This window comes from Lissotriton helveticus, chromosome 5_1 (genome assembly GCF_964261635.1).
Source record: "Lissotriton helveticus chromosome 5_1, aLisHel1.1, whole genome shotgun sequence".
Lineage (NCBI taxonomy): Eukaryota > Metazoa > Chordata > Amphibia > Caudata > Salamandridae > Lissotriton > Lissotriton helveticus.
In genome coordinates this window covers 641279210-641292145 of record NC_136065.1, presented here as the reverse complement: position 1 = coordinate 641292145, position 12936 = coordinate 641279210, and positions in this window count along the sequence as shown.

The window sequence follows — 12936 nt, the reverse complement described above, 5'->3', positions numbered from 1 at the left end:
TCACTGTCCTTGGGAGTGTCCCTTACCTCTGCTGTGGGCCTGCTCTTGGGAGTCTCCCTGCTCTTAGTAGGTGCCTTAGTCTTCTCACTGTCCTTGGGAGTGTCCCTTACCTCTGCTGTGGGCCTGCTCTTGGGAGTCTCCCTGCTCTTAGTAGGTGCCTTAGTCTTCTCACTGTCCATGGGAGTGTCCCTTACCTCTGCTGTGGGCCTGCTCTTGGGAGTCTCCCTGCTCTCAGTAGGTGCCTTTGTCTTCTGACTGGCCTTGTCCAAGGAACAGTCCATGGACATGTGAGTATCCCTTGCCTTCGGAGTACCTTTCGTGTTGAATGCCTGTGTAGCTCCGGAAGGCATGTCCCCCAACAACACTTGTGGATCCTGTGTGTGTACTCCAGTGCATCTGACGTCGTCTACGTGAACAGATTTAGCTGATCTAGGGGATGGGGTCTGTGCCCTGCGTGCCCTGACGTGCTGTCTGACGCTGCTTCTAGTGCAATAACCTGTATTTGAGTCCTGCTCTGAATAATCACTACCCCCTGAGACATCCAGCGGTGTAGATGGGGAAACAGAAGTAGCACCCTGTTCATTCGACTGTACTATTGCAGACGACACACTGCTTGCCAATGACTGCACTGTCCTGTGTAGACCTGCAAGATCGCCATGCATCCCTTCCATGAATGCCACCACCTGCCCCAACTTCCTATCATGATCCTGGAAAGCATTTGTCATATTGGTCTGACCCACACACAGCTGTCGCAGCAGATCAACGGCCTCAGCACACAGTGCATTTTGGCTCACCGTGGCAGGGGCAGCGGTGCCTGCACCGAACGCCACTCTGCTCCCCCTACTCCTTCGGCCACGAACAATACATGGTGCAGTTGGCGGAAGTGTGGGCCCTGTGTGCTGTCTTCCGACAGAAGGTGATGAGTGCCCACTTCCAGTCTGTGACAACAGTGCAGGCTCACCAAGAGTGTCCGACGAGGAGGACGATGGTGTCTCCACATGCGAGTCCTCAGGGACGGTCCTGTCCCCCTCTCCGGCGCTGGCCTCCTCCGTGTCAGTCTGCGTGTGTGCGAAGTCTGAGCCGGACTCATTTCCTCGGCTACTCTCCACCGTCTGTGGCTGAGTGTCCTCTGTCAAAGCTGAAATGCACAGAAAAGATGTGTGAGTCATGGGCACACTCACGTACAGAAGGAACAGGATAGCCAAATCACATAGCAGACAAAGGTTCATGAGCCCTCAGCCTGCACATGGCCCACCCCTACCAGTCATCCTCACATTTTCTGCCATGGGGACATGGACCACTAGGGGATGTGCTTTAACACTCAACTACTAAGCAAGTGGCGTGTCAACATGGCGGACCTGGATGTCAAATGAGTACCACCCAATGGGACCAAAATGCCATCACAGGCATACATACGCAACACGGAACTCAATGGTGTGTCTGTGCACCAATACATGCATAGCACTCACAAGTTTCCTACACAGACAGTATGCTCACCGCTAGTTTGCTGTTGATCGGCACTCAGACGTTCGGCCAGTTCAGGATGCGTCACTGCAATGATACGGTGCATGAGAGGGGTCATGGAGCGTCGGGCCAGACGGGGCGTCCTTGGAATCAGGCCCAGTGTTACTTCCGCTACATTCTTGCTCAGCCTGGAAATGTCGTCCCAGCGTTTGTGGCAGTGTGTATGTCGTCTGTTGCACACCCCCAATGCCCGTACTTCCCGTGCTATGGTCCTCCACAGGTCCTTGCGAAGGTGCAGCTTGACCTACCATGATGGGAGACAAAAGGGTTTAAGTCAGTGGACAGGTGGCCTGTCACACACATAGGGGCAAGACGTTACTGTCAGCAGCCATGCACAATCAGGAACATATGTCTAGCCCACACTACACAGCTAAGATATAAATAGGCCTGATCATTTGGCCCCCTCATGCACACCAACATGTCCCACACTGCACTTACCACCCGTCCCGGTGCGCCGTAGAGGCGTCCATAGTTGCGGAGTACACCGTCCACGAGGACATCAAGCTCCGCGGCGGTGAAGGGTCGAGACCGGATCTCTTTGCCTCTCGACATGGCAAGATCACGGAGTATGGCACTAGAGCAGCAGTCGGTGGTCAGCTCAGCAGCAGCAGCAGGTCGAGGTGATGGTCACAGGCAGCACTGGTCCCCAGGGTAGGAAGTTTCATGTTGGCCAAGACACATATATAGGGCCCTCAGCACGTGTCAGTGGCATACGTCGCCAGCAATTGGTCAGCCCTGGGAGCGTGATCGTGAAATGGGCCAATGACTGGCCCTGTTGTTGCGGTGCACAGCTTCCGCTACTTGCGATTGGCCGTATGCGGCCAGCGTCCCTCTTCCCATTGGCTGCATGTGCAGGGACCGTGACGGGCACACATCGGCAACCGCACGTGCAAGCTTCAGGCACGGATGCTTCAGTTGCAACAATGTACTATCACTGGCGCCTCCATGGCGGGGCACGTACACAGCGGGGGAGGTGCAGGCCTATACACCCTGCAGATGTACTCAATGGACATGCCAGTTCATGACCCCCCTTACAGTCACCTTGCATCATCCACCGTACACCGGCCGGAGCGGCCGGCCCATGAACATCCGCCGTGCCCGGCCATGAACACAACCGCCATGGCCGTGCCCGGCCATGAACAACCGCCGTGCCCGGCCATGAACACAACCGCCATGGCCGTGCCCGGCCATGAACAACCGCCGTGCCCGGCCATGAACACAACCGCCATGGCCGTGCCCGGCCATGAACAACCGCCGTGCCCGGCCATGAACACAACCGCCATGGCCGTGCCCGGCCATGAACATCCGCCGTGCCCGGCCATGAACACAACCGCCATGGCCGTGCCCGGCCATGAACAACCGCCGTGCCCGGCCATGAACACAACCGCCATGGCCGTGCCCGGCCATGAACAACCGCCGTGCCCGGCCATGAACACAACCGCCATGGCCGTGCCCGGCCATGAACAACCGCCGTGCCCGGCCATGAACAACCGCCGTGCCCGGCCATGAACACAACCGCCATGGCCGTGCCCGGCCATGAACATCCGCCGTGCCCGGCCATGAACACAACCGCCATGGCCGTGCCCGGCCATGAACACAACCGCCATGGCCGGGACCGGCGGTTGTTCATGGCCGGGCACGGCGGTTGTTCATGGCCGGGCACGGCCATGGCGGTTGTGTTCATGGCCGGGCACGGCGGATGTTCATGGGCCGGCCGCTCCGGCCGGTGTACGGTGGATGATGCAAGGTGACTGTAAGGGGGGTCATGAACTGGCATGTCCATTGAGTACATCTGCAGGGTGTATAGGCCTGCACCTCCCCCGCTGTGTACGTGCCCCGCCATGGAGGCGCCAGTGATAGTACATTGTTGCAACTGAAGCATCCGTGCCTGAAGCTTGCACGTGCGGTTGCCGATGTGTGCCCGTCACGGTCCCTGCACATGCAGCCAATGGGAAGAGGGACGCAGGCCGCATTCTGCCTTTGGGAAGTAGCGGAAGTTGAGCACCGCCATGGCGGCGCCAAATATGTGATCTTGTCAGACGCTGCACCGTGATGTGTTGTGTGCAGTTGCGTCATGAGGGATGTGAGCGTGATTGTGAAAGGTCATATGTCATACAATATAGCATGTGTGTCCATACAATGGACATCGGTCGGCACACAATGGCCAACAGATGTGCATTCGTACGTGTTGACGTCGGGTTTGACCCTACAGACGTTGTTACATCTTCACAACTACACAGTACATCACGGCTGTGTGGCCAATTCATGCATCTGTTGTCGGTTTATTGTTGTGTCGAGGTGACTACAGTGGTGGTGGTACACATGCATTCCGTGTATGTGATTTATACGTTCTGTCACCATGCATGTCATTACCGTATGCACATCATCATTGGTGGTGGCATTTGTGCTTGATGACATGGCGTGTGTAAACTTATCGTTTGTGTGCATGCAGTTGCATGAGTGTCTGTGATGTGTCTACGATACATTAGGGTGACGACTGGAGTTATGTCAGTAAGGTACACATGTGATGGAGTTGTACACGTATGCGTCGTTTGTACGTTGACCTAAGTTACATCTCTCTCCCACACAGGAGGGCTCCAAATGTGCATCGCCCATACACTCAGCTGGAGGATATGGTAGACGAGGAGGTGATTCGGAAATTCAGGCTGGATCGACGTCGGTTGCTGGAGCTTGTGGCTCAATTGGCTCCTCATCTGCAGCCACGTAGAACGTATCCTGGCTCGTTTACACCCACTGCAAAGGTCATGGCGGTACTACATTTCTTCGCTACTGGCACATTTCAGTATACAGTTGGAGGTGCCGGGGGTATGTCACAGGCAATGTTCAGCACGGTTCTTCGGGATGTGTTAACAGCTATGATGCTGTACAAGGATGAGTACATACATTTCCCACGTCCGGAAGAGTTGCCAGCTGTCAAAGCTGGTTTCTATGCACTGGGCCACATACCTCACGTTGTGGGCTCAATTGATGGCACGCACATCGCGCTCATTCCACCACGGGCACGCGAACAAGTGTTCAGGAATCGGAAACACTTTCATTCGCTGAACGTGCAGGTGGTGTGCCTGGCGAGCAACATCATCTCCCATGTGTGTGCAAGATTTCCTGGATCCGCACATGACGCCCACATCATGCGAACCAGCAATGTCCCACGACTCATGGCAAATCTGCCACCCGGTCAAGCGTGGCTTGTTGGTGAGTGTGCAGTGGGGACTCTTGTGATCTCTGTGTTGCATGGGGTACCCACCATATCTTGTTCTGATGTTTGTCTCTGTCATCCCCCTACATAGGCGACTCGGCTTACCCAAACCGGCCCTGGCTCCTCAGTCCCCTACGTAATCCGAGGACGGCGGGTGAAATGCGGTACAATGAGGCACATGGAAGGACACGGAGAGTCATCGAACGTACCTTTGGACTGCTGAAGTCTAGGTTTCGGTGCCTCGATAAGACCGGAGGGGCACTGCCTTACTCACCAGGAAAAGTATGCAAGATCGTGATTGCCTGCTGCATGCTCCACAACCTGGCAGTACGCAATGACATTGAACTGCTGTTGGACCCTGAAGACGAAGGAGTTCCTCGGCCTCCCATCCCACCCATGTCGACTGATGAGGATAGTGGTGAGGAGGAAGGTGTGGACCAGAGGCGCCAGCTCATTGATCGCTACTTCCCTTGAATGTGAGTATCTACCTCTAGTGGCGGTTGACAATGCCTCATGTATGTTTTCTGGTGTTGTGTGGATATGGGGTTATTCAGCTGGGTGTGGTTTGTGATGGTTGCACATGTGTGTCTTCATGTCTTTGGACATACAAGTCTCCATGATGTGTGTGCTCCCATCCCATGCTTGTGTGATGGTTGTCGTTTGTGTAATGTTGCTGTGCATTGTGTTGTGATGTGTGTGAATCTCTTTACTGACGTGTGTTTGCTGTCTCTGGTTTTCTCTAGGTCACTCCCGCAGCGCCATGATCATGTGCGACTATGATCCCTGTACCTGTTTACGTCTGTATCTGATGGCAATCATGTGAATAAACATGGAGGCAAAACATCATTGTGTGAGTAAATGCAATTTATTGACAGGTTGTGCTTTTGTGCTGGTGAATATATACAAGTAAGTGGGAGGGAGGGAGTTGGAGTTGTAGGTAATGGCAGATGAAATGTCCGTGCTGACACCACATTGGGGGGTGTCAGGCTAGTCCAGCAGACCAGTGGCAATGATTGTCTATGTGGGACAGGATGGTTTGCAGGGTGAATGTCTGGCACAGGCAGTGGCATTGTCAAGGTCGTCCCCTCTTGGAGCGTGTGCCTGGCGCTCCAACACTGCTCTCAGCAACTTCCTGCCTCGGCCGCCCCCTCCGTCTCGGAGGTGGTACAGAGGCAGCTGGGAGGGCAGGTTGGTGATGGGCCACATCCGTCGCCAGGGGCTCGGGTGGTGGTGGCGGCGGTGGAGGCGGAGGCGGAGGCGACGGGGGAGGCGGAGGTGACGGTGGCGGTGGCGCTGACACACATGGTGGAGGGGGGGGGGGGTTGTTCCGGGCAACCCATTCCCTCCACATCGTTGCCTGCTGGCCCATGATCACCAACATCTGGCCAAGGATGCCAGAGATCTCGCGCAGGCTGTTGTTGTTGTCCACTGAGTCCTCGTGAACACGATCAGCGTTTGCCTGGGACCGGTCGTATGAGGCCTGGCACCTGGCAAGAGCTTGTAGGGACTGTGCCACTGGCTCGGGTAGCTGTCCCTCCTCTGACCGGCGGTGTGTGGGTCGCCTGATTGGCAGTTGTCCCGTTGCCTGTGTTTGTGGCCCACTCACCCTGCTTGTGTGTGGGGCCGTTGGACCAGCGTTGCGCGCTGGGTCATGCTGGGTGGCACCGGCAGGAGTCGTGGTGCTCGTGGTAGTGGTGGTAGTGGTGGTACTGGTGGTACTGGTGGTACTGGTGGTGGTGGGGACTGTGCAGATCACAGAGACGGGTGCCGCGGGAGTCACACATGCGACGTTGGTCGGTCCCGGGAGTCCCTGTGAGCCAGATGGCCCTGGCTGCGTGCTTGGTCCCGCTCCATCCTCCGCCCCGGAGCTGCCTGTGTCGTCGTCGGCAGAGAGTCCTGTAGGTGTGGGAGGCGAGGCTGGCGGCCGGGTACTGCTTTCCCCAGTCAGTTGACGATCACCTGAGGGACAAGATCGAGCAGGTCAGTAATGTGGACAGTACATGGTTACATTGATTTGTAGACATTTCTGTTTCCTGTCGCACACACCCCACCCTCCACCACCACCGCCACCCTCCCCGTGCACATGGGGGCCTGTTGGGAGTTGTAGTTTGGGCCTCTCACACACACCACCCTCCACCACCGCCACCCTCCCCGTGCACATGGGGGCCTGTTGGGAGTTGTAGTTTGGGCCTCTCACACACCCCACCCTCCACCACCGCCACCCTCCCCGTGCACATGGGGGCCTGTTGGGAGTTGTAGTTTGGGCCTCTCACACACCCCACCCTCCACCACCGCCACCCTCCCCGTGCACATGGGGGCCTGTTGGGAGTTGTAGTTTGGGCCTCTCACACACCCCACCCTCCACCACCGCCACCACCACCACCACCCTCCCCGTGAACATGGGGGCCTGTTGGGAGTTGTAGTTTGGGCCTCTCACACACCCCACCCTCCACCACCGCCACCCTCCCCGTGCACATGGGGGCCTGTTGGGAGTTGTAGTTTGGGCCTCTCACACACCCCACCCTCCACCACCGCCACCCTCCCCGTGCACATGGGGGCCTGTTGGGAGTTGTAGTTTGGGCCTCTCACACACCCCACCCTCCACCACCGCCACCACCACCACCACCCTCCCCGTGAACATGGGGGCCTGTTGGGAGTTGTAGTTTGGGCCTCTCACACACCCCACCCTCCACCACCGCCACCACCACCACCACCCTCCCCGTGAACATGGGGGCCTGTTGGGAGCCATGGACATGTTAGTGTGTTGGTGTCCGACGTGCATGGGTTGGGGCGTGGGGGATGTTTCTTCTCAGTTGTGTGAGCCTGACCATGTCGTGCTGATCGTGGTGCTTGGTTTGTACTCACCAGTCTCTTCTCCTTCGTCAAGGCCGTCTAGGCTCTCTGGGTGTAGTATCACCAGCACCTTCTCCTCCCAATCGGTGTAGGGTATGGGCTCCGGGGGTGTGCCACCGCCAGTAAGATTGGCTCTGGCGTGGTTTTTCGCTCGGATGCCCTTGACCCTGGTCTTAAGGTCATGCCACCGCCTCTGAATGTCGTGCTTGGTCCTCGGCACAGTCCCCGACGCATTCACACGAGTGACGATCCTGTCCCACATGTGGTTCTTTTGCGCCACGGTCGTCTGCTGGACTTGGGCCCCGAAGATGTTGGGCTCCACACGGATAATTTCATCTACCATTACCCGCAACTCTGTCTCCGTGAATTTGGTTTTTTTTTTGGGTGCCATGGTGTGTGGTGCTCAGTGTGTGAGTTGAGTGAGTTGGGAGGTGCAGGTGTGTGGTGTGTGATGTGTAGGATTTGTGTGGTGGGTGTTTGTGTGGTAGGGTGGTGGGTGGGTGTCTTCTATGTGATTTTATGTGAGTTCGCAGTGTCTCGAATGGCCCTCTTGCTGGCAGCAATGCTGTGGTGCAAGGGATTGTGGTTGTGTGGGGGTGTCTTTTTATAGTCGTGTCTCGATGGTTGTTGGCAGTCAGGTGGTAGGTGGGCGTGTTGACTTGTGTGCATTATTGGATAATTGGGACGTGTCATGGTGGCTTGTGCTGGGGGGGGGGCCTTGTCAATGTTCGTATGTTTGCTTAGGACTTGCGGTGCACTTTCATACATTTGTTAGGCGCTAGGGATGTTGTGCGTGTTGGCCTTCCGCCCTGATGCTGTGGTTCTCGTTGCATTGTTTCCGCCGCGGACGTGGATGGCTGTGAGTTCCGTTGTACGGGCGGATTTATCCTAATTGCGGCCACGGAGTATTCTCAGGGATGGCGGTACATGTTTTATTTTCCGCGGTCATTTCCGTCCGCGGCAGTGGTTGTTCATTGGACTCCGTCCGCCGCGGACGGACTTGGTTGTGTTCCGTCCACCGCGGACGGTGTTGGTTGTGTTCCGTCCGCCGCGGTCGGAGTTTCGTGACATGAATATCCTAATCCCAACCGCGGTTTCTCCGCGGCGCAGCCGGGAGTAAAATTTCCCCCACCATGGCGGACAGTACCCATTTCCGTCCGCCATCCTAATCGGCCCCTCAGAGTGTTGGAGCGAGTGAGACACCAACGCACAAAAGTTCACCAGCGAGCAAAATTGGGTCAACGAAGTCATTATCAGCCCGTAAATGCTTGGTCCAGGGCAACATTAGAACAATGCTTACTTCAGACGTGCCATATGAACGCAACCACCCACTGGCGCGTCTGTATAACACTAAGCTGGCTAAAATGCTAGCTGTGGACCTTCTACCTTTTTCTTTTGTAGAAGCGGTAGGTTTTCTTGAATTAGTGGCAACGCTCTGCCCTAAATGGAAGGTTCCGAGCCGGTTCTATTTTGCCAGAGTTGCGGTTCCAGCACTACATGAAGATGTGCTGGAGGCGATTGGGGCAGCTTTGCAGAAGAGTGCTGTTCACACAATACATCTGACAACAGACATGTGGACCAGTGGCGCAGGCGCTGATTACATGTGCATCACTGCACACTGGGTCTCTTTTTCAGGTGTTAAAGCAAAGCTAAACGCAGGTGTTGACCCGGACAAAGTTTTCAAAGCTGCTCGGAAACATGCAACACTAGCCATGTTTGGCTTGGAGAAAAGTCACACAGCAGATAACCTTTTGGTAGAGTTTAACAAAAAGGTCTTGAAAATGCTATCCCCCCTAAAACGCAAGATTGGTTATGTTTCCACGGATAATGGCGCCATGTAGTTAAGGCCATGTTGAAGGGTGACCATGTTAGAGTGCCGTGTTTGGCGCACTGTATCAACCTGGTAGTTCAAAAATTCTTGATTGATAAACAGAGTCCAGCGTTCGAGGTAATGGCCACCTGCCGCAAAATGTGCAACCATTTCAGCCATTCTTTTAAGGCCCGGAAGCATCTGCGGAGACTGCTACTTCAACGTGGAATGCCAGTGAAAGCACTCATCCAGGAGGTGGCAACACGTTGGAACTCAACCTTCTACATGCTTGAGCGTCTGTATGAGCAGTATACGGTACTCGATCACTATTTCTTCACAGAGGGTACATCTCAGAAGGAGGACCTGCGGATGAGTGCGGCGCAATGGGACATAGTTAAAAGCCTGACAGACATGCTTCGTCCTTTTGAGTTCTTCACGCGTGCAGTCAGCCAGGAGGACTGTAATTTGGGAAAAGCTATCCCATTGTTGTGCATGCTGGAGCACCAACTGATGGCGGTGTGGTCTGAGTTTGAAAAAGATGTACAAAAAAAAGACCATTTTATTTTGTCTGAGAAATTATTAGAGCGCCTACGTGGTGATGAACGTCTTCAAAAGATCAAGTCAGATCAGCATTACATTTGTGCTACTATTCTGGATCCACGCTACAAAAAGGCGCTGGCAGGCGAAGCATTCTTTCCTTTTGCTGATGCAGATGTTCAAAAGTACAAACATTGGTTAGCCTGGTCAGCCAAGAGGTTTGAAAAAGAACGGCAGGTTATTGAAGGAGAAGCCAGTACATCAGCATCAGCATCAGCAGGCCATCCCCAGTCACAAGAATCCACTTCTGCACCTGTGGCTGGGGCACAAGTGACCTCTCAGCCGTTAAAGACACCGGCAACTGGATCATCTGCACCACACACAATGACAACACTAACAGTGGCTGCAGAGGAGGATTGGCTAAGTTTGATGGGGTATGGTTCTCGAAAAAATGTCACAGGCACAGCAAAAGGTAAGCAAAGTGGAGGAACAGTTGATGACCTTGAGTCGATGGTGCAGGACTATCTGAATGACTCAACAGAGGTCTTTCTTAATGATGAGCCATTGCAGTATTGGCATGGCAAAAAACAATTGTGGCCACAGCTCTTCAACCTGGCTATAAACTATTTGTCTTGCCCACTCACAAGTGTGTCTTCTGAACGTGTTTTCAGTGCTGCTGGTGGCATTGTAACTCCCAAACGGAGCCGCCTCTCGCCCAAAAATGTGGAGTGGCTAACAATGATCAAGATGAATCAGCACCTCATACCACCAGATTACAAAGTACGAGAAAGCACGCCGCATGAAGACGAGGAGGACGGCAACGTAGATGAGGGGATTTTTTCTCTGTTCGGTGCCACTGACCTCATCCAGCCTGAATTCGCAGAGTATGATGACGAAATCTTGTTCTTATTCCCTGACACCGAGCCCTGAAAATGAGACAATCAATCAAGAACTTTCTTTTTCGTCCTTATTCACTTTTATTCCTGTGTGCTTTGTGTCTCTCTTTCTTTGTTTTGCACAGTTAATTTAATTCAAACTTTAATCACCTAATCCCAAAAACAAGACCATCATCAGAACTGTCTTCACTTGTTTGCTTATTGATTTGAACGTGCCGCAGTCTACATTCCTCAGGTTCACAAGTTCTGAAGAACATGCTCCTCTATCCTCCTCCTCCAGACTGCGATTTCCCTCAAAGCAGAGTGCTGGATTACGCCCAATGAAGAAAGACTCAGCACTTGTGGGGGTGTTGTACTTCTTTGCGGGTGAGTTGACGGATTTGGGCCCATTTCTGTAAAGCTCTAATAATGGACAAAAGTGTTTTGGACCAAATATGAGGTGGAAATTTCTTGCCGTTTTTGCTGACTTGCTTGCCTTTGAGGTGCTCTTTGGCGGGGTTCCGGGTGTTTGTGGGTAATTTTTGGTGTCTGGGAGCACTGCTGCGACAGTCTAATCTTGATTGCATTTGCTTTTCAGGAAATCCGTGGTGGAAAACAGGAGTTATGATGATTGATGATGATGAGTGACCTAGCTGCACAGCGCCGCGTTTGGACCGAAGGCCGAGAGATATTGTAAGTATGAGATTTAGCTTTTTCGCTGTTTGGGGGTGTTGTCGGGTGGGTTTTTCCGGGTGGGTTGGCGGGTGTTGCCTGGGGCATTCGTGGGAAGGTCTAATACCGGATAGAAGTGTTTTGGACAAAATCCTGAAGGAACAGCCTTTTTTTTGCTATTTCTTCTGTCATCTTGCTCAATGTAGCGTTTTGGGGGGCTTCCTGCTGTTCGTGGGTGGGTTGCGGCCGGGGTCTCTGTCGAAGCACTGCTGCGACAATCTAATCTTGATTGCATTTGCTTTTCAGGAAATCCGTGGTGGAAAACAGGAGTTATGATGATTGATGATGATGAGTGACCTAGCTGCACAGCGCCGCGTTTGGACCGAAGGCCGAGAGATATTGTAAGTATGAGATTTAGCTTTTTCGCTGTTTGGGGGTGTTGTCGTTTTTTCCGGGTGGGTTGGCGGGTCTTGCCTGGGGCATTCGTGGGAAGGTCTAATACCGGATAGAAGTGTTTTGGACAAAATCCTGAAGGAACAGCCTTTTTTTTGCTATTTCTTCTGTCATCTTGCTCAATGTAGCGTTTTGGGGGGCTTCCTGCTGTTCGTGGGTGGGTTGCGGCCGGGGTCTCTGTCGAAGCACTGCTGCGACAATCTAATCTTGATTGCATTTGCTTTTCAGGAAATCCGTGGTGGAAAACAGGAGTTATGATGATTGATGATGATGAGTGACCTAGCTGCACAGCGCCGCGTTTGGACCGAAGGCCGAGAGATATTGTAAGTACGAGATTTAGCTTTTTCGCTGTTTGGGGGTGTTGTCGGGTGGTTTTTTCCGGGTGGGTTGGCGGGTCTTGCCTGGGGCATTCCTGGGAAGGTCTAATACCGGATAGAAGTGTTTTGGACAAAATCCTGAAGGAAACACCAGTTTTGGCACTTTTTGTAAGTTAGGGTTCGTTAGGGTTAGCCCTAGCAGCAGGATTGCATGTGTTTCGGGGGGTTCTATTGCAACGCAGTTCTGGTGTTGTAGAGCACTGTTGGAGCGATGCTGGCTATGGATACTTTTGCTTGCTTGCAAGTGGTTTGAATACAATCCACGGTCTGTATTTGGGCCTACTGTTACTTTCAAAGTACGTTTTGTAACCATTTTTCTGCTAGGCATCGTTTTTGGAGATCTGATTGGGGTTCTTCTACATTTTTGCGACTGGCTTTAGTAAGGGTCTTGGTGGGAGCATTGCTGGGAAGGTCAAATTTTGTTCTAAAACACAGTTTACAGTACACCTACCTTGAGGGGAAAGATCCGCTATAATATTTTGGCCATACTTATTTATCCTTAAAAAGGTGACTCAGACAGAGCACGCAATTTAAAAAATATTGTACTGTCTATTAGGGAAATCAAAGTGTCACATTTTGAACCACACAGCGTACATACCTTTTATTTATTTTTCAGTG